Source organism: Papaver somniferum, unplaced genomic scaffold, assembly GCF_003573695.1.
Source record: "Papaver somniferum cultivar HN1 unplaced genomic scaffold, ASM357369v1 unplaced-scaffold_3, whole genome shotgun sequence".
NCBI lineage: Eukaryota > Viridiplantae > Streptophyta > Magnoliopsida > Ranunculales > Papaveraceae > Papaver > Papaver somniferum.
Window position 1 is genome coordinate 1,374,344 of NW_020641039.1, and position 19,116 is coordinate 1,393,459.

Here is a 19,116-nt window from a genome sequence, read left to right on the forward strand (position 1 = left end):
AGGAGAAGTTTCCTGGTTTATCACATCTGTAACAAATAATGTTTGATATATCCTTCTTTTCTTTCCCCTGGTTTTGATCATTCTGACTTGTTGTTCTATCTTGTGAGTTAAACCTTCCTCCCCTTCCTGGGCCTTTGTTTACTCTACCACCTCTTCCACGACCTCTTCCTCTTGTCGCAGAGTTTTGTTGGTAAGAGTTTGTGTACAACAGTTTTCCTTGAGTTTCTCCATTGTTTTCTTCATCAAGGATTCTGTCTTCATATGCTTTCAATCTTCTAATTATATCTTCATAGCTAGTCTTCTTTAGATTTAAGACTTGTTCGAGAGAAGCTATGATATGAATATACTTGGATCTTGGTAAACTATTGAGACTTCTTTACCAGTTTATTTTCATCAATGGATTGTCCAAGTGACGCAGCTTTTGAGGCTATCTCTGATAGCTTTCCTGCAAAGCTATCAATAGTATCAGTGTCTTTCATCTTCATTCTTTCAAATTCAGACATTAAGGTTTGCAGACGGGCATCTTTAACTCGATCAGCTCCGAGATTATGTGCCTTTATTGCATCCCATATTTTCTTTGAAGTTTCCTGTTCACCAACTTGTAGAGCAAGACATTCTGGTATTGCTTGAAAGAGTAATCCAATGGAAACATTGTTTTTGTCTGGGTCCAATGTACCAGGATCAATTGTTTCCCAAACTTTATAGATTTTCATCAGTACCTTCATTCTCATGGCCCATATTGTGTAGTTTGTGGCGTTGAGGATTGGAACTTGTATTGATGGTGGCGTGAACTGTTTTGCACCCACAATGGTGGTTTCGTTTTCCATGGCTCGGAAACAAGCTCTGATACCAATTAATGGCAACTGCAAGATGAAACTTAGCTTATATAAAGAAAACTCTCTTTATTGATGTTTAGAAAATCTCTCAAAACTAAACACAAGCTCTAATCTTGCCCATATGATCAACCACAACTTTGGTGATTATATATATATATAGAACTATGAATTCCTTTTCCTAGTCCTATTACCTTATTACATGTCTTTCCTTTTCTTAGAACTAGATGACTTCTAATTCCCTTAGGATTACATCAATTTCCTAATCTTGTCCTAACCAGCTTGTTAGTGACTTCTATGATGAAGTTAATCCAACAAACTTCATAAAAACTAAAAACAATTTTTATACAGTAATGCTAGATCCCATATCATATTATGTAGAACAACCTATTACATCAGACATGATTATGTTTTTTCAACATTCTTTATAAGATATTCATTTGTTTGTGCTCCAATTTTCCCATAACCGAACAAAAACTTGAACATCTCGATCAGCTCAAGGATGATGATTCAACTTCTCGGTCACCTCATGTGAGCTCTGCGGATTCTTGAAGGATGTGATCAGAAAAGAAGGCCAAGAAGAAAAACTTCATTTATACCGAGCAAAAAAGAAAAAAACTTCATTTGAAAAGCAAGAAGAAAAAAAAAATTCAATTGAGAGGAAAAATCACAGTGCCAGTCCACAAAGAGGATGGATGATCTCATATAGAATCTGCATTCTATTCATAGCCTTGACTTAGAGAATCTCAATAGAAAGAGTTTGGATAGTTAGCTGACAACCAGATCTAGATTTTGAGATAGAGTGAGAAATGGAGGCTGCGGTGTTCTATTTAGTTAGGTTTGGGAGAAACGCTCAACATTTTATATGTCCATTTGTAATAATCCAAAACCCTAACAGGATAGAAGGAGTTCACAGGCCCATAATTAGTCCAAAGGGGCCTACTCTTGGTGGATTTGTTCCTGAGACCCAGGTTCTAGTAACAACTTGTGGCCATTGATTGAGGGACCTCCTGTCCCTTCTCATGTATGGATGGTGTTCATGGCTAGCAGTATCACGCATCCGTGTTTCTATTGGTCTATAGAGTCCATACCCTAATTCAGATGAGGGCCGGAGCCAAGATTTCTAAGTAGGGGGTGCACATATATACTTTGGGATGCAAAAAAGAAGAAGCAAATTTTAGGCTTGTGAATTGCCTAAAATTTATTTATGGGACTATATTAGGCTTGGAAGTTGGAAGTCAGTTTGACAAGAAGTGCAACTGCACACCCTTGTTTTAAACTGCGTCTTCCCCCTGATTCAGGCGATACTACCCTATTAGTAATATTAATTGATTCTGAACTATACGAAGGGTATTAGTATGAATATTATAATCATCTCATATCATTTTTTTTATTTTTTTTATTTTGGAGAAACAGAGGCTACAAAATCTAATTAGATAGACCCTCACCAGCAAACTCACAATTTATATGTCCAATTTTCTGAATCCGAAACCCTAACAAGCTGGGAAAAGCACATAGGCCCATAATCAGCCCATGAGTCTTCCTTGTGAATCTGTTCTAATAAGTAGGGGTGAGCATTTGGCCTGTAATCCGCGGATTTAATCGGGACCAACCGTGCTGTTGCAAATGGGTGTCCGGACCGTTCGCTAATGGGATGGATGTAAATGAAATTTTTGAAACCCAACGGATTACGGATCGGTCCCAAATTGAGCCTTGAAAATCCGTTGGACATCAAGATTTGTTTAACTAAGGTAATTTATATAGTTCTAGAAAATACGACGAATCATTTAGGAATTCTTAAGGTGCTTGCTTGGGGTGTTGTCCATAGCATTTTATATTTGTATATAGATATATATGATATGTAGGTTTTATAAAGGAGTCATTTGTGTTGGTTTTATTTTCTTTACTATAAATTACAACTAAAATAAATCAATTGGATTATCCGCATCCAATCCATTCACCCATACATCCATTGGATGCAAATCCGTTGAATTGTGGATAGGATGCGGGTGCCAAATTTGAAATCTATAATGTATTGAATTGGATGTGGAAGAGGTGACAACCAGCCCATACCGACCCATGCTCACCCCTATTAATAAGTCCTGACAAATGAATAGAAATTATGGAATTGCATTTTAAAGGAAGTGATTTTAATCTTGCCAACCAAAAGCACGCTTTGAATATGATTTATAAGCCATTTCGATTATAATTTATTTTTATATTTGTTTTATTTTTGAAATGCGAAATTAAATTCGATTGATCAGGCATTATCATGCACAATAAGTAGGAGAAAGCATTTCTATTAGTTCCAATGAAGCAATTCCCTTGTTGGAATTGGTATAAAATACCGTTTAAGCACAAAATTATTCTGCATAAGTAGCTTGGTTTCTTTTTCATTTGTATCATGTGAAAAGGGAACTGAGGCACTAGAAAACCCAACCAAGAAATAAATAGTTTCGGTGAATTTTGAAACTTGAAACTATCAACGTCTCGAAGCTGTGTAAACCATCAAATAAAGCACTAGTGCTAATTTAACTTGACTCTTGTTGTCTCGTCATAGACTCATAATAGTCATGGATGCTCCTAGTAAAGCCACCCGACAACTGCACCACCGGTACTCGCGCACAAACGTTGATCTGAACTTGGGCCATTTGGAAACATTTTGTTTTGATTAGCTTTCTCCAATAGTTCAATAACGATTTTTTGGGACCATGGTCCTATTAGGCCACATACCCTACAATGTTAAGGGATGTCCTAAAATCAGATGAGATTACTAATTTGGCCCTTATCCTAATTAAATTAACCTTAACCTAATAACTACATATAATTTAATTAAAAAAAAAACTAAATATAATCCTAATCTAACCTAGCCGCACAAAAAAAAAAAAGTTTTGAGGAAATGTTCTCCTCTTCTTCTTTCCTCTTCCCCCATTTCAACATCATCTTCATCGATCAATCGTCGATTCATAAAATTTTCATCGTCGATTAATCAATCGACTATAAGAATGGTTCTTCGAAAGAAAATCAATAGACTCCCAGGAACAGGTCCCCCATTAGGACATCTAGCAAATTAGTCAAGTGATTTTGAGATTCATAAAGAAGTGGAAGAGCCAAGTGAATCCATAATCCAATATAATAGACGCAGTAAGAAGCCTGATTCTGCCATGGGACCGATTCGCATGTATTTTCCAACAAACCCATACTTTTAATTTGATTTTGATTCGTTTAATTGAATAGAAATCATCAAAATAGGGTTCGAATGGGAACTACAGTGCGTTGTTCGGTGAGTCCACAAGGAGGATGGATGATTTGTGGATTATGTGATAGTTTCCGTATAAAACCAACATTTTATTCATGTCCAGAATTTGCAAAATCATTGTAAAGAGATAATTTCAGTGGAATGAGTTTGGATGGTGAAGAGTTAGAAGACCAGATCTAGATTTTGAAATACGCAGAGAAATGGAGGCTGCAGTGTAATGTGTTTGGAGAGAGACTCGTAGTCAAACTCACCTTTTGTATGTTATTTTTCTACAATCCGAAACCCTAACAAGCATGAGAGCTCACAGGCCCATGAGTCGTCTTGGTGAATCTGGTCTAGTGACAACACTTGATTGCTAGTTAGGATTTGTGTTTACAAGAAAACAATCTCTTTGCAAAGCAAATGAAAGGAATCGCATTTTCAAAGAAGTGATTTGAATTTTGTTCTTGCCAGCCAAAAGCTCGCTCAGAATGTGATTTATTTTAATTATGATGGGCAAATCGGATTTTATAATTCCACCTGCCTTGTGGGTTTGGTAGTAACCTGGTATTTCTTGAATGTTGGATAGTAGTAAATAATGGCTAGAGGCTTCACAGTTCACAACAAACGGCATCGAATGCAGATTCTTTGGCATCCGTAATATTTGAGCCACACGACCTAAAATCGCTACGTAGTTGAAAACAAATACAGTCATCTTTCTTCAAGAAATAATTTCATTCTAAATTAAGCATACATCTGGAACAATAAAAGAATCAGTTGGGACAAGGAAAATGTTGTTGGGATTGCACAATCGGAAACAACTTTCTTCAAGAGTGATTTCCTTCGGCTACACAAAATTTAAACTTCATATACGATACTAAAACTACGCCTTACTGCCAGTAAATAAGAGAAGGAACGTCTCATAAGAAAGCAAGTAAGGTCATTGACGAACTCTCATCATCATTCAATTCCTAGATACAAATCTTTAGCATTAAGGAGTAACGAATAGAGACGGGGGTATTTTAAAATTTGATTAGTCCAACTTTTCCTATTAGCTTGAAAAAAAAGAAGAATAAGAACTAAAAAATTTATTAACTTTGGAAAGCATAAAAAAACTAAAAACACTTGTTCAACATTAAGGGTAGATCTCATAATCTGTATAACGACATTCAATGATACATGACATGGTCATATCTTATACCAAAATGACAAGATATAGTGTAACTAAAATACTGAATTTGTTTGTGCACCAAATTTTCCATTTGTAGCAGAATTACTTGTAGCCGCAATTTGTAACTAGGACTAACACCTATACCATTTCCAAAGACAAGTAATGTTGTGTTAATAACTACTAGAAAACCTATTTAGTATTTGCATTTCCTAAAAAAAGCATCTATTGACCAAGTTCATGATTGGAATTGCATTTTTCTTAAAAGAAGAAGCAGCGGCAGACGCCATGGACTCGGAAGGAAACACGATATCGTTAGGAGAAGAAGTGACACGACAGAGGAGGTACGCCTGCGTGGACGGTGGAGGAGATCGGCGAAGAAGACAACAGAGAGAAAGTAGTGAAGAAAGAAATCTGAGAAGGACGTTGGAGGAAACAAGATGGGAAGATCAAAGACGAAGGTATGAGGAAGAAAGGAGGAACGAAGACGAAATGAGGCGAGAGGAGGAAAGGAAACACGAGATAAACTGGAGACATGAGGAAGAAATCATACATGGGGAGGGAAGGATTAGCGTGATGAGAGGCGACCATCATGAAGGAAATGGAGGAAAACTGAACCAAGAGGTCTTGAATGAGCTACGAGATATGAGGACGCTGATAAACAATTCGCGAAGAGGTGGCAGGGTGCAGCTGCAAGAGGCGATAGAGGAGGAAGATAAATCTTCATTCACCTACGAGATAATGTATGCGGACATTCCTGAGAAGTGCGTGCTACCGACATTTTCAAGCATATTCAGTTGATCGGAAAGTGTTGTGCATCACTTGAAACAGTATACTTTATCATTGATACAGTGGGGACAAAACGAAGCGGTACGCTGTAAGTATTTCCCGACGAGTTTGACCGGAGAAGCGTTGGCATGGTTCGACGGACTACCAGAAAGGTCGATTTCGTCATTCAAAGATCTGCAGAAAATATTCCTAACAACGTACATAAGTAACAACCTGCTGAGGCCAGGAATCGAGACCTTGTTCAATCTAAGGCGAAGACCAACGGAAAGTTTGCGAGGACTAGTGACGAGATAGAGGACAGTGTGTAATGAACTCGCGGGACGAGTTGACGGGAAAATTTTTATCCTAGCCTTCGTGAACGCTTTATTCCCGACCGACCTGTTGTACACCCAAATATTCATAATCCCAAACTCCTTGAAAATGATGAATTAAGGGAGTACCAAGAGGAATATATAGCGTTGGAAGAGAAGAAGAGGCAAGTCAGCGAAGTAACCCCAATTCCAGCAAAGGAAGGAAACTCAAGGCTATTACCAAGAACAGTACATGTCGTGGAGGATGATCCGAAATATGAGAAAGGGGAACCTTCAACCCTAGTTCCGGCGAAACTTGTAGCTGTGTCAAGAAGAGATTAGGAGTGGATCGATCAACAGAGGTATGAGGAGTCAAGACGAAGGAATTATGATCCACGAAGCCATAGCATAGGATATCATCATAGAAACAATCAAGGACCTAGGTTTGGAGAACGGAGACCAAATGCACCGGCCTTTGAATATGTAAAGCTTCCCAGACTCAATACAACTGTGGAGAAGGTATGGGAAGCGATAGTACTGACAGAAGAGATTCCGCCCCCACCAAATATGGGAAGAGAAGCACCTTCGAGTACTAGGAGTCATGAGTTTTGCAGGTATCATCGGTTTCACGGACATCATACGAATGACTGCTGAAACATTCGAATGATCATACTTCGTCTAGTGGAACAGGGGAAACTGGCTCATTTTCTGGAGGGATATGTACAACCGCCCCCACCCCCACCTCGTGACAATCAACAGGTGTACCGAATCAAAATAGATCGGGGAGCTCACAAACTGAATTGTAATTCTATAATACATTCAGCCAAGAGCATTCAAAACTTCCGTGATAATATACTCAAAAAAGTGTATAAGAGGGACTTCGAAGGGAATGAGATATTCAGTGTAGCGAAGAATGAGCCATTAGAATAGTGGAAAAAGAGGGAGATAACATTCTCAGCAAAGGACGTACCATAGGAAGGAGTTTCCCGCACAGAGCCATTGGTCATAACCTTAAATTTTGGGAAATACTCAAAGTGGGAGGATGACGAAGTCAAGAAAGAAAAAATCTGGGCAATAGATAGAATCCTGGTGGATACAGGGAGCTCGGTTCACATTCTCTTTTATCATGCATTTAGAACCATGGGTTACAAGGATTCAGACCTTGTACCATCAACATGTAATATATATGGGTTCAATGGGGTTGCTGAAAAAGCGGGGGTTTAACAACACCACCCAATATTTCGATCAACAATCTGTATGGACTAACTCCGAAACACTTACTAGAGAATCAACTAGACAGTCAAAATCAATCTAGATAAAAGTATCTCAAGGAGTTAATATCTTTCTCTTGTTTTGATTCACTCAAGCTAATAGAAATCAGCGAGTCTATAATCTAACACAAGGAATAACTTGGACGGTGCCAAAGACCAATGTCCAAGGATCAATCAATATCAATCAACAACCAAAGGTATGATTTCCAATTGATTGATTCAAACGCACAACCTGTATTATTTCAATTATATAAAAAAATATAATGCGGAAATAGAAATAACACAGTCACTAGAATTTTGTTAACGAGGAAACCACAAATGCAGAAAAACCCCGGGACCTAGTCCAGATTGAATACACACTGTATTAAGCCGCTACAGACACTAGCCTACTCCAAGCTAACTTCGGACTGGACTATAGTTGAACCCCAATCAGTCTCCCACTGATCCAAGGTACAGTTGTACTCCCTATGGCTCTGATCCCAGCAGGATACTGCACACTTGATTCCCTTAGCTGATCTCACCCACAACTAAAAGTTGTTACGACCCAAAATCGCAGGCTTTAACAATAACAAATTTCTCACACAAACAAGTCTATCAAAGGATCAATCTGTCTCCCATAGAAAAACCCTTAAAGTTTTTGTTCCGTCTTTTGATAATAATCAGGGTGAACAAGAACCAATTGATAATCCAGTCTTATATTCCGGAAGAACAACCTAGATTAATCAATCACCTCACAATAATCTTAATCGTATGGTAGCGACACAAGATGTCGTGGAATCACAAACGATGAGACGAAGGTGTTTGTGATTACTTTTTATATCTTTCCTATAGGAGAACTCTCACGATCTCAAGCCAATCAGATCACACAACTACGATAAAAGTAGTATCGGTTTGGCTTCACAATCCCAATGAAGTCTTTAAGTCGTTAACCTGGTTTTAGAAGAAGAAAACCAAAGGTTGAAGGAGAAACGACTCTAGCACGCAAACTAGTATCACACGTAAGGTGTGGGGATTATTTTTCACAATACTAGATGTCTCGTTTATATAGCCTTTCAAATCAGGGTTTTTCCTTAGTTTCAAAGCAATAAATATTCATCGTTAGATGAAAACCTGATTTAGATTCAAGATAATATTTCTCAACCGTTAGATCGAAAACTTAGCTTGTCATACACAAATGACTGTAAGCTTCTAGGTTTATTAACCGCACCCAAACGTGTACATTATTGGTTCAACAATAGTTTATCCAAAGAGGTTAACCATATGAGCGTTTCATACCAACCATGTTCTTCTTCACCATAACTAGTTCAATTGACTCAAATGAACTAGTTAAGAGAGTTGTTCAATTGCAAGGAAATCTTATGTAACTACGCAAGACACAATTGAAACAAAGAATAATTTGATTCACTCGAATCTGTTCATTAACTTTAATAGCCACGGTTTGCAAACGCATTCCTTAGTCTTTTAATATTGAGTTAAATCATCTTTAGATACATAACCTTCTCAAGTTCGCATACTAGGTTCGCGGACTTAAGACACCGGATAGAGTTTACAAACTCCAGCAGAAATTCTCGGGTTCCAGAACTACGACGGTTCGCGGACTGTGTTCGCGGACTTGGCTCATGTAAGTAGTTTGTCAACTCCAGCAGAAATTCTCGGGTTTGAGAACTTTGGCAGTTCGCGGACTTGGCACTTGCCATACTTCCGGTTCTCTTGATCAACAAAGTTCGAAAACTTCGGTTCAAGGAATCCATTGGTTATGCAATCTAAACTCTCATTCCAATCATTGAAACATTCTTAGAGGACGTTATATAGTTGTTACATTATTTCTCGTCAAAGCAATTTTTAAAGTGATTGAAATATTCATGACTTTCGTCACTAGGTAAAGACAATCTTGGTCGAAGCGAAAAGCTTATCAACACATATTTCGAGATATAGATAGGTGAGGTATACTCGGCTTGAAATACCAAATGTGTATGATCTAGTCTATATATATATAGCATACGACTTTTGTCTCAAAGAGTAGGAGATAGAATAGATATTCTTTTGAGTGACAGATAAGTTCAAGTCCCCACATACCTTTTTATAGAGAAGTTCCACCGGTTCCTTGAGTAGATCTTCTTCTTGTATGATGAACCTCCATGAAGTCCTTGAGCTCAACTACACTTATTATCCTAGTCCGAGACTTAGCTATAAGAGACTAAAAATCAAGACTTATAGTTTTGATCACTAACATTGACAAACATGCTTGAGATAGCAACGCATGCGAGTTTGACCGGGCAGTGCTCTAACAATCTCCCCCTTTGTCAATTTTAGTGACAAAACTATCAATTCATATGAAATCACTAGTGGAAAATGGAAGTTAAACCACTGCCAGGACAAAAAGTAATATCACTAAAATTACTGTGTCCATCAGCAGTAAAATATGAGTGATTTTTCTAAAACGACCGTGTCTGGCAAGGGTTGATTTCTTTAAAAGAACCACTGTCTTTCACAGTACATGTATAGATACTAATACACACAGTAGTTTTGATTGATGATATTTCATAAAAAAAATAATAATATTGATTCAGCTGAATCTAAAACTGATTCAACTGAATTGAAAACTAAAAGCTGAATCACAATTAAATTAATGACTTCAAAACCGAATTTCACAAAATTAAATTGACAACAACTTTAAAGCTCAATACGTATTGAAAAGTGAATTCAGTCTACAATTTCAACTAAATACTGCAAGTTCCAAGTATGAAAAAAATCTAACACTAAGTTGGAAAACCTTGAACTATGTTCCTATTACAAGATTTACAACCATAAAGTTTAAAAACATATACAACACCATTTAAGACTTCATCTTCTAACAAACTAGCTCAAATCAGGTCCATTACTCCATCCCTAAGCTGCAAACAAAACTCAAGACTACAACAATTAACAACAGTAACAAAAGAGGAAAAGAGAAAAGGACCTACTCGACACCAGCACCACCTACAACTACATGTGCAACTATCCACTCATTATAATTTAAAGAAAAAACATGAACTATAACTATTTTGCAAATGTAAAATATCCAGTCCATAACTCATGAAGAAATTGAGATCATGACCCAAAACATACACAGCGAATTGATAGAAGTCTTAGGAGAAAATCCACAAACTTAACCAATTGAGATCCTTACCCAGCAAACTTGCCAGTTGACACTCGTAGAGAGGTTCATAGCTGCATATATTACCATTTATATGATCAAACTTTAATTCCACCTGCAAAATATTCAAACAAAATGAATTCAAAACAATAACAACATAATACTTGTACATGAAAAATTCAACATGTGAGGAAAATACGAGGACTTGTCGAAAATTTGACAATTGTGTCCTCTTCCTGCTCAATTTTAAAGAAAAATACATTGAATGATAAAAATTAAAGAAGGGAATAAACCATACAATCAACGATCAAGCCAAACTTCTCTCGGTAAGATACCTGGTTGAAAGGTTGTTGTAGTTTCTCATTTGTAAAATTGATACAAAACTGCTCAAAGCTGAGGCATTGAACATATGCAAGAGAATACCATCAAATGAGCAGTCCTATGAAATAATAATATAGGCAGGTAATTCCTTTAAAGGTACAAATTAAAATTACAAGCCATGCAAAGAATAAAGGCCTTCTGCTAATGTATATGTGTAACTGTAAACATAGTACAAAAAGATTAACAATTGGATTAAGATTGTATGCTTAAGTACTTGCCCAAAAAACTAAGTTTATCCCCAATAATGTTGAACAACATAGTTTAGTCTTCTTCAATAAAAGAGGACAAGCTGAAAAAGAACTTACAGACACTAAAAAGAGGAACTGGAGTTCACATTTGAACACTAAAACAAGTGATAAATCTTCCTTGTAGAAAAAGCTATGAAAGAAAAGTAAAAATGAAAGAAAAGTCACTTTAGAGTTACATTAATGTAAAACCAAGCACACTTTAAGCAATTTATGAAAGCTAAAACCTACAGAACAAAAAATTGAAGGGTAACAGATCAAGCATACCTTATTCATATAGTTAAGAGCCTCCACCATTTTTGCGGATCTGGCGCCACACCAGGCAACTAATAATCCAAATAAACAACCATAAAGGATGAGTACCATTTGTGTTATTACAATCTAAAGGACTAGCTGCGAACATTACAAGCTTATTCTTATCATGTACACTAGCCTTTCAGGTAATACTATTGCAGCGAATTTGCACGCTATCATGGACCCTAATGAAAACATACAACATGAAACAACTTTAAGAACAATACCTAATATTAGACGCCCAAACTAAGCTAGTGAACTGAAATAGGATGGAAAAGGATTTGCTTACCCATGGAATGACCGGAAGCATGAGATTTTCTTAAATCTATACGACCCATTAATGCTAATGAATCCTTTTCCAAATTGATATCCTGTATCAACAATCCCATTACACGAATTTTCAAAACTGAAAAAGAAAATGCGTCAAAAGCACACTTTATATTTATTTAGATTTGACACGATTGTTGGCACCCAATTAATTCAGACTTCTTAGCCCTGTGGAAATTCCAGAGAGAACACACTTATGCCATAATGCTTATATGCACAACTCACAATGATTCAGTATGCTAGTAAACTACTGCAATCTCAAAGATGTTACAAATGGCTTACCAATACTCCAGTGTCATTTCTTTCAAGCGGGTTTCAAGCCTTTGAAAAATTGTAGTCCTCCCAAAATTTTGCTTGTTATGAGTTGGTTGAATAAAATTAACCTCCAAAGTACCTGCCGAAACAGATCATTGCGCGAAGTTTAAAAAGAGGAAATGGGAGCATCATAATGTGAAAGACGGCGTAAAAGATTAGCATAATTTTCTCACCTGCTACACCTCATTCTGACTGACAACATCCAAAAGCGGTTGTGTTTAGAAGAAGTGAACAGACATGTGTCATGTACCTAGAAGTATATTACGAAGCAATTAAACAAGACCGGTTGAAGTAAGAAAAATATATCATTCTTAGCATGTTCTTGTGGTAAATGCAGAATCCATGGATATTTATCTTAGGAGCATCCTTTAGGAACCCAATTGTAGTCTACTTTTCCATGGATATTTATCTGCAAAATTGTGCCGCCGAACGACTTTTCCAAGCAATATTATTCTGAAATGCTCAGGTAACCTCAAGTATAAGATGGATAAGTACTCCTGAGGTGTCGAAGTAAAAATGAAAAAAGGTTTGGCAAGTTTTAACATGCATCATCAAATGGTGAAGTACGAAACACAGACTCACACGAAGAGAATAGTGAAGCTTGTTGGTCAGATGTTATTGGCATAGAGCTTGTAAAGTAGCTTTCTTGGACATTTATGGGGCTCCAGCTAGTTGGATATCCTTCAAACAAGTAAGACATGTATACACTCAAATTTGAGAAACAAACATATGAAAAAAAACTTGTAATGGAAACGAAAGGACAATGTTACAACATCATAAACGAACCTTTACATATGATTCAAAATTGAGCTTCATTTCCCCATCGTCGGTGAACCAAAGATTGTAGATAATAACATTAATTCCATGAGTTCCCAAGTCATTGAACTGCTCAGCAAATTCAGCAAATACAAACCAATGCATCACAAAAAATACCTTTTAATCAAACTAACAACACAAAATTCCAGCATAAGAATCCTAATCTAGTAACATAAGAAAACCCATATTTATCAAACAGTATATGCATAATATTTCATAAACTGGCAGAAGTAATGATCTTACAACACAAAATCACAAATTAAATCCCATCTTTATCAAACACGAGAATGTTGTTAACCTTCTCCTTTGCTTTCCTTTGCACCACTTCTGTAGAAATCATGAAAGAAAACAACTCAGTACAAAATAAAAAACTTAAATTCAACATAAAAGAAGAACCCAATATAGATTTAATCATGAATTGATTTTTTATTTATTTTTGTTTACCACTATTAGATTTAGATGGCTTTGATGATGATGGATTGGTGCTGGAGCTTTCTACTTCGTTAGTGCCTGAATAAAAAGAAAATACACACAATCAATAAAACAAAACTAAGAAAACAAACAAATAAACAAAAGTAGGAATAAATCCACTAACTGATAACAAATCTGAAAAGAGAACTCAGATGAAATTGAAGCTTTTAGGTTTACTAAGATCTAATTTTTTTTCTACTGAAATTTCAATTTGGAGATGGATAAGTTAATCGATTGAACTAAAACGATAAATAGAGATTATACATACCTTTCGATTCAGTTTTCGTAGATTAATCTTGGTTTTCAGTTGTTGTTGATTATCATCATCACCTCTTTCTCACCGATTCAAAACAAATCTTCAAGAGCCGGTGTTGAAGAAGAGGACGCAAAACCTAATACTAAAGTTTTGATTCACAAGCATCTAATTGTTATGATACAGAAAAAAATGAAGCGAAACAGATAGAGAGAAGTGGTGGAAGAGGCTAGATGAAGTGAAACAGATAGAGAGATAAAAGAGATAAGGTTTGGTTTCTTTTTCTCTTTCCGCAGAAAAATCTAGCCCTCACAGTGGCTCTTGAATTTTGAATTATTACAAAACTACTCCTCTAAAGAACAACTGTGTCAGAGACAGGTTTATGTTTTTCTTTTTTTTTTCCAACAAAAACTATTGTGAGACACTGCACTATACATAACTACGGCCCAAGAGCAGTGGTTTTTGTAAATCCCAGGAAGTGGTTAAAAACCCATTTCCCATTAGTGAATACAAAAAAGATAATGAAACTTTAGTAGCTCCTATTCCACATATCTAATCTTCAACATTCCTCGAAATCTTCGTCACTTCCAAGTACTCCAATGATCCCAAAGGTTGTAAGTTTAGCATCACCGTTGTTGAAGATCCGTAACTATAACAATGAGAAAGCATCAGTCTCGATCATTGTTATACAATGTCATAGTATTATTACACAGTGTCAAAGTCCAATTTTATCACAACTTCAACAATAATACTATGGTGATATGTATCACTCCTCCTTAGTCAATACTCCATCTCACATGAAAACGACTCCTCCTTACACAATGATCCGAAAACCATATGTATTTGTAGTGTGAACTACATATTAATTTTCCCCCTTTTTGTCAATAAAATTGGCAAAGGTACAAGAACGAGATCATAATGAAATTTTCGTAAGAGACATTTCATAATTGAGAAAAAGAAACACACATCATCTTATTTAGATGCAATCATATAGCCGAAGCTAACAGCATTCGTCAAGGAGTTTAAAGATACAAGATAACCTTTCTAAAATTCCACAGCCGCACACCGCTCAAGATATGACCATTAAGCACAAGTTCAAAAGTACTCTCCCCCATTTGATAACATTCCCAAGGGAACAATAACGAGCGACCTTAATTTCAAGAGAAATGAAGGATTTTATTGGACACCAAAACCATGAGAATGATTTTTATATCCAACACTCAATCAAATTATTCATAAGTAAACCCATGAATAATCTAATCAGAATACATAATCAAATTAACCACAAAAGTGATCAATTTAATTCATTGTGCTCAACATAAGTAAACTTATGGAGCAACGACTAAGTTAATCATACAAGAGAGTGATTGGCTTAATCGTTCATGTACTCAACACAAGAGAAATTGTGGAGTAATAACTAAATAACCAAGAAGATGATTACTTTAGTTCTAAATGCTCAACATAACGTACCTCACGAAACAACCAACCAAGCTAATCAAGAATAATCAACTTAGTTGTATCGTGCTCAATATAAGACACATCACGGAGCCTTACGGTAATACAAAAATATGGATCAATGAAGATCAATACCGTGGAATACACAAGTATTCATTATTTTGCACAAGCATATACAATAGCAATAATCCTTGGATACAAAATATTTTAACCTATCTTCCGTCAAGGGTTGAAAATATAGGCTTAACTTTTGTATATGTCAAAAGTCTATTCATTCTTAAACCAATACATGAATACCGATCGTGAACGACTTTACTTTTGACAAAAATATGGGACAACAAAGTTCACGGACGTAAACACAAATATCCCATAACAAGTTGCAATATAACAAAATCAAAAATATTGCAAAACATCATCTTCCAAATAGTTTTAGAATTTTAAACCAAAAAACCTAAAAACAAGAAGATGAAAATAATAGCTATGTGTAGTCACAATCATCGTTATTCAAAGTACTAATTATTCTTCCAACTAAACCAAAAAGAAGACATACCAGGCAACTCAAAATTAGACTCTTATGCCAGAACCAGACATTAACAACATCAGATGGACGGTTCTGGAGGTTTGTGATTATCGAGCTTATGAGTGATAGCAACCTATGCAACCTTTGAGGTAATATCCTTTTTGGGAGGCTCCTTAACACAATTCTTCATGATTGCAAGATTACACTTTATAGTCCCTACAAGTTGCTGAGCATCAACAACCACCTTAGTTGGAATCTTATCCCCAATATCTGAGTTGGAATCTTCTCCCCAATATCTGAGTTGGAATCTTCTCCCTAATATCTGAGTTGGAAACATGAGATTGAGGAAAGGATCTTTCAACTTCAACAAGAGTTCCCTTCTCTTTATCAAACTCAAAATATATACCGTTGTCAACGAAGTATTCAGGCAAATCCCACAAACAAGAAGAAGACGCCATTGAGAAACCTAGAGTGGAATGCTTTTACTCAATAGGAAAGGTATATAAACGATTTGTGAGAATTAGGGTTTACAATATAGGTATATGAGACAAAGACCAAAACCGTGCATGTACCCTTACGAGAGCACGTAACAAAACTTGTAATTTTTGAAGGTCAAGAAGAAAAACAAGATAAAATAACAAAAACCTTAAAAAAAGATAAAATACTCATGTAAAAGTATGTGATTGATTATCCATCTAAGAACGATAAGGAATTAGATAGCTAATGAGAGTTACTTTAGAAAGAGTATACCTATTCAATTCTCACACAACTAGGATTTTTGGTGGGTGAGATATCAACCTTGTGATTAATTTTCACAAGTATGAGCATTCAGCTCATTAAATGAACGTTGTTTTTGTTTAGCCTTCCTTCTTTGATTATCACTCAGTCCAGAAAAATAAGACATAGCTTGTCCAACATATCCTTCTAAAGGCTTTCTCTGAGGACAAAATCTAGGACCTCTTGCAATTGGTTCAAGAGGATAGGAATAGATGGGAATCCATTTTCTAGATTTAGATTTACCAAAAATATTCTTATAAATACAGGGAATACTTTCATCACAAATATGAGAGTTTATTCGATTAGAATGTACCTGTGCCCTGTGATGACATCTAGAAAGAAAATCATGTTTATAAGGTTCTTGGTTTTCTGTGGGTATTCGATTCACTGCGGTATTCGACTGACTATTTGTTCCATTGACAGAGGATAGAAGCAAATTACGAAGTTTAGAAATCTGTTTCTTTCTGGCAAAACAATGGATAACATAATGATTCTTTTTCCCACAGCAGGTACAGTTTCGTGGAGGAGAAGCAACAACTGGTACTTGTTTAAACTTCATAGACATCGAAGAAGATTGTAAGTTATGAGCACTTTCCTTGACACAATCTTCATCTGGAGAAAATTTCATTATGTACAGTAACTCATGAGAATTAGTTTGTGCAGAAGAATTTTTTCTTAAGACGGAGTTTTCCTTTTCCAAGGATTTGCACTGTCCATGGGCTGGAACAAATGATGCTTCAAGTTTCTCTTTCTCAACACGAAGTCTGTCAAGATCGGATGAATGAGTCTTGATCAAACATTTTTCTCTAATTGAGCCTTCTTTGATCAGCTTTTCAAGATCACCAATCTTTTCATGTTGTAGATTATTCTCTTGAAGAAGTTTCTCAATATCCTTAGAGAATGACTCTATGATGTTATAGAGTACATGTTCACGATCAATAGAATTTTCAAATTCATCAATGAGCTGTTCATGATTATGAAAATCAACAAACTCAGTAGAATTTTTTGCAATTCTGGTGAGATCCATTTCAGCTTTTGCTATTGTGTCCAATGTCTCATTGGAGGAAGAGTGGCCAACACAAGATGGGACAATCTTCCTACCTCGGGATTCAGAAGAATCAACTAAGGAGTAATCCTTTGAGGTATTTCCGAGACACTTGACAGAGTTGAAAGCTTTAGGAGGCATTTTGGTATGCGTACGAGATTTCGTCCTCAGACTCAGATTGCTACAAACACAGACTTGTAAGGTCTTAAACGTGTTTTCCCTCTCTGATACCAATTGAAAAAGCGGTGGTCTAACAACACCGCCCAATATTTCGATTAGCAATCCGTATGGACTAACTCCGAAACACTTACTAGAGAATCAACTAGACAGTGAGACTCAATCTAGATAAAAGTATCTCAAGGAGTTAATATCTCTCTCTTGTTTTGATTTACACAAGCTAATAGAAATCAGCGAGTCTGTAATCAAACACAAGGAATAACTTGGACGGTAGCAAAGACCAATGTCCAAGGATCAATCAATATCAATCAACAACCAAAGGTCGTATTTCCAAATGATTGATTCAAACGCAAAACCTATATTATTTCAATTATATAAACAAATATAATGCGGAAATAGAAATAACACAGACACCAGTTAATGAGGAAACCGCAAATGCAGAAAGACCTCGGGACCTAGTCCAGATTGAATGCACAATTTATTAAGCCGCTATATACATTATCCTACTCCAATCTAACTTCGGACTGGACTATAGTTGAACCCCAATCAGTCTCCCGCTGATCCAAGGTAAAGTTGTACTCCCTATGCCTCTGATCCCAGCAGGATACTGCGCACTTGATTCCCTTAGATGATATCACCCACAACTAAGAGTTGCTACGACCAAAATCGCAGGCTTTAACAATAAACAAATTTGTCTCACACAGACAAGTCTATCGAAGGATCAATATGTCTTCCACAGAAAAACCCTAAAAGTTTTTGTTCCATCTTTTGATAATAATCAAGGTGAACAGGAACCAATAGATAATCCGGTCTTATATTCCTGAAGAACAGCCTAGATTAATCAATCACCTCACAACAATCTTAATTCTATGGTAGCGAAACAAGATGTCGTGGAATCACAAACGATGAGAAGAAGGTGTTTGTGATTACTTTTTGTATCTTGCCTATCAGAGAACTCTCACGATCTCAAGACAATCAATATGATTCTACTGTTACGATAGAAGATGCAAGATCAGATCACACAACTACGATAAAAGTAGTATCGGTCTGGATTCACAATCCTAATGAAGTCTTTAAGTCGTTAACATGGTTTTTGAAGAAGAAAACCAAAGGTTAAAGTAGAAACGACTCTAGCACGCACACTAGTATCACACGTAAGGTGTGGGGATTAGTTTTGCACAATACTAGATGTCTCCTGTATATAGCCTTTCAAATCAGGGTTTTGCCTTAGTTACAAAACAATCAATATTCACCGTTAGATGAAAACCTGATTTAGACTCAAGCTAATATTTCCCAACCGTTAGATCGAAAACTT

General features: G+C 36.2%; 1 long non-coding RNA gene across 14 annotated transcripts; it reads right to left on the minus strand.

Moving 5' to 3' along the window:
• Positions 1-10,235: 10,235 nt before the first annotated feature.
• On the minus strand, positions 10,236-14,185 carry LOC113341594. Of its 14 annotated transcripts, none has more exons than XR_003356005.1 (12): positions 13,843-14,184; positions 13,548-13,613; positions 13,347-13,430; positions 13,074-13,172; positions 12,870-12,968; positions 12,461-12,537; positions 12,255-12,366; positions 11,935-12,016; positions 11,619-11,677; positions 11,412-11,484; positions 10,759-11,118; positions 10,236-10,483 (listed from the first exon to the last, which is right to left on the minus strand). It is a non-coding gene; the product is annotated as an uncharacterized LOC113341594 (long non-coding RNA). The 14 variants fall into 14 exon arrangements; XR_003356000.1 differs by having other exon boundaries at positions 10,759-11,164; XR_003356006.1 differs by having other exon boundaries at positions 10,759-10,840; positions 11,061-11,118; positions 11,412-11,677; positions 13,843-14,183.
• Between the last annotated feature and the right edge of the window lie 4,931 nt (positions 14,186-19,116).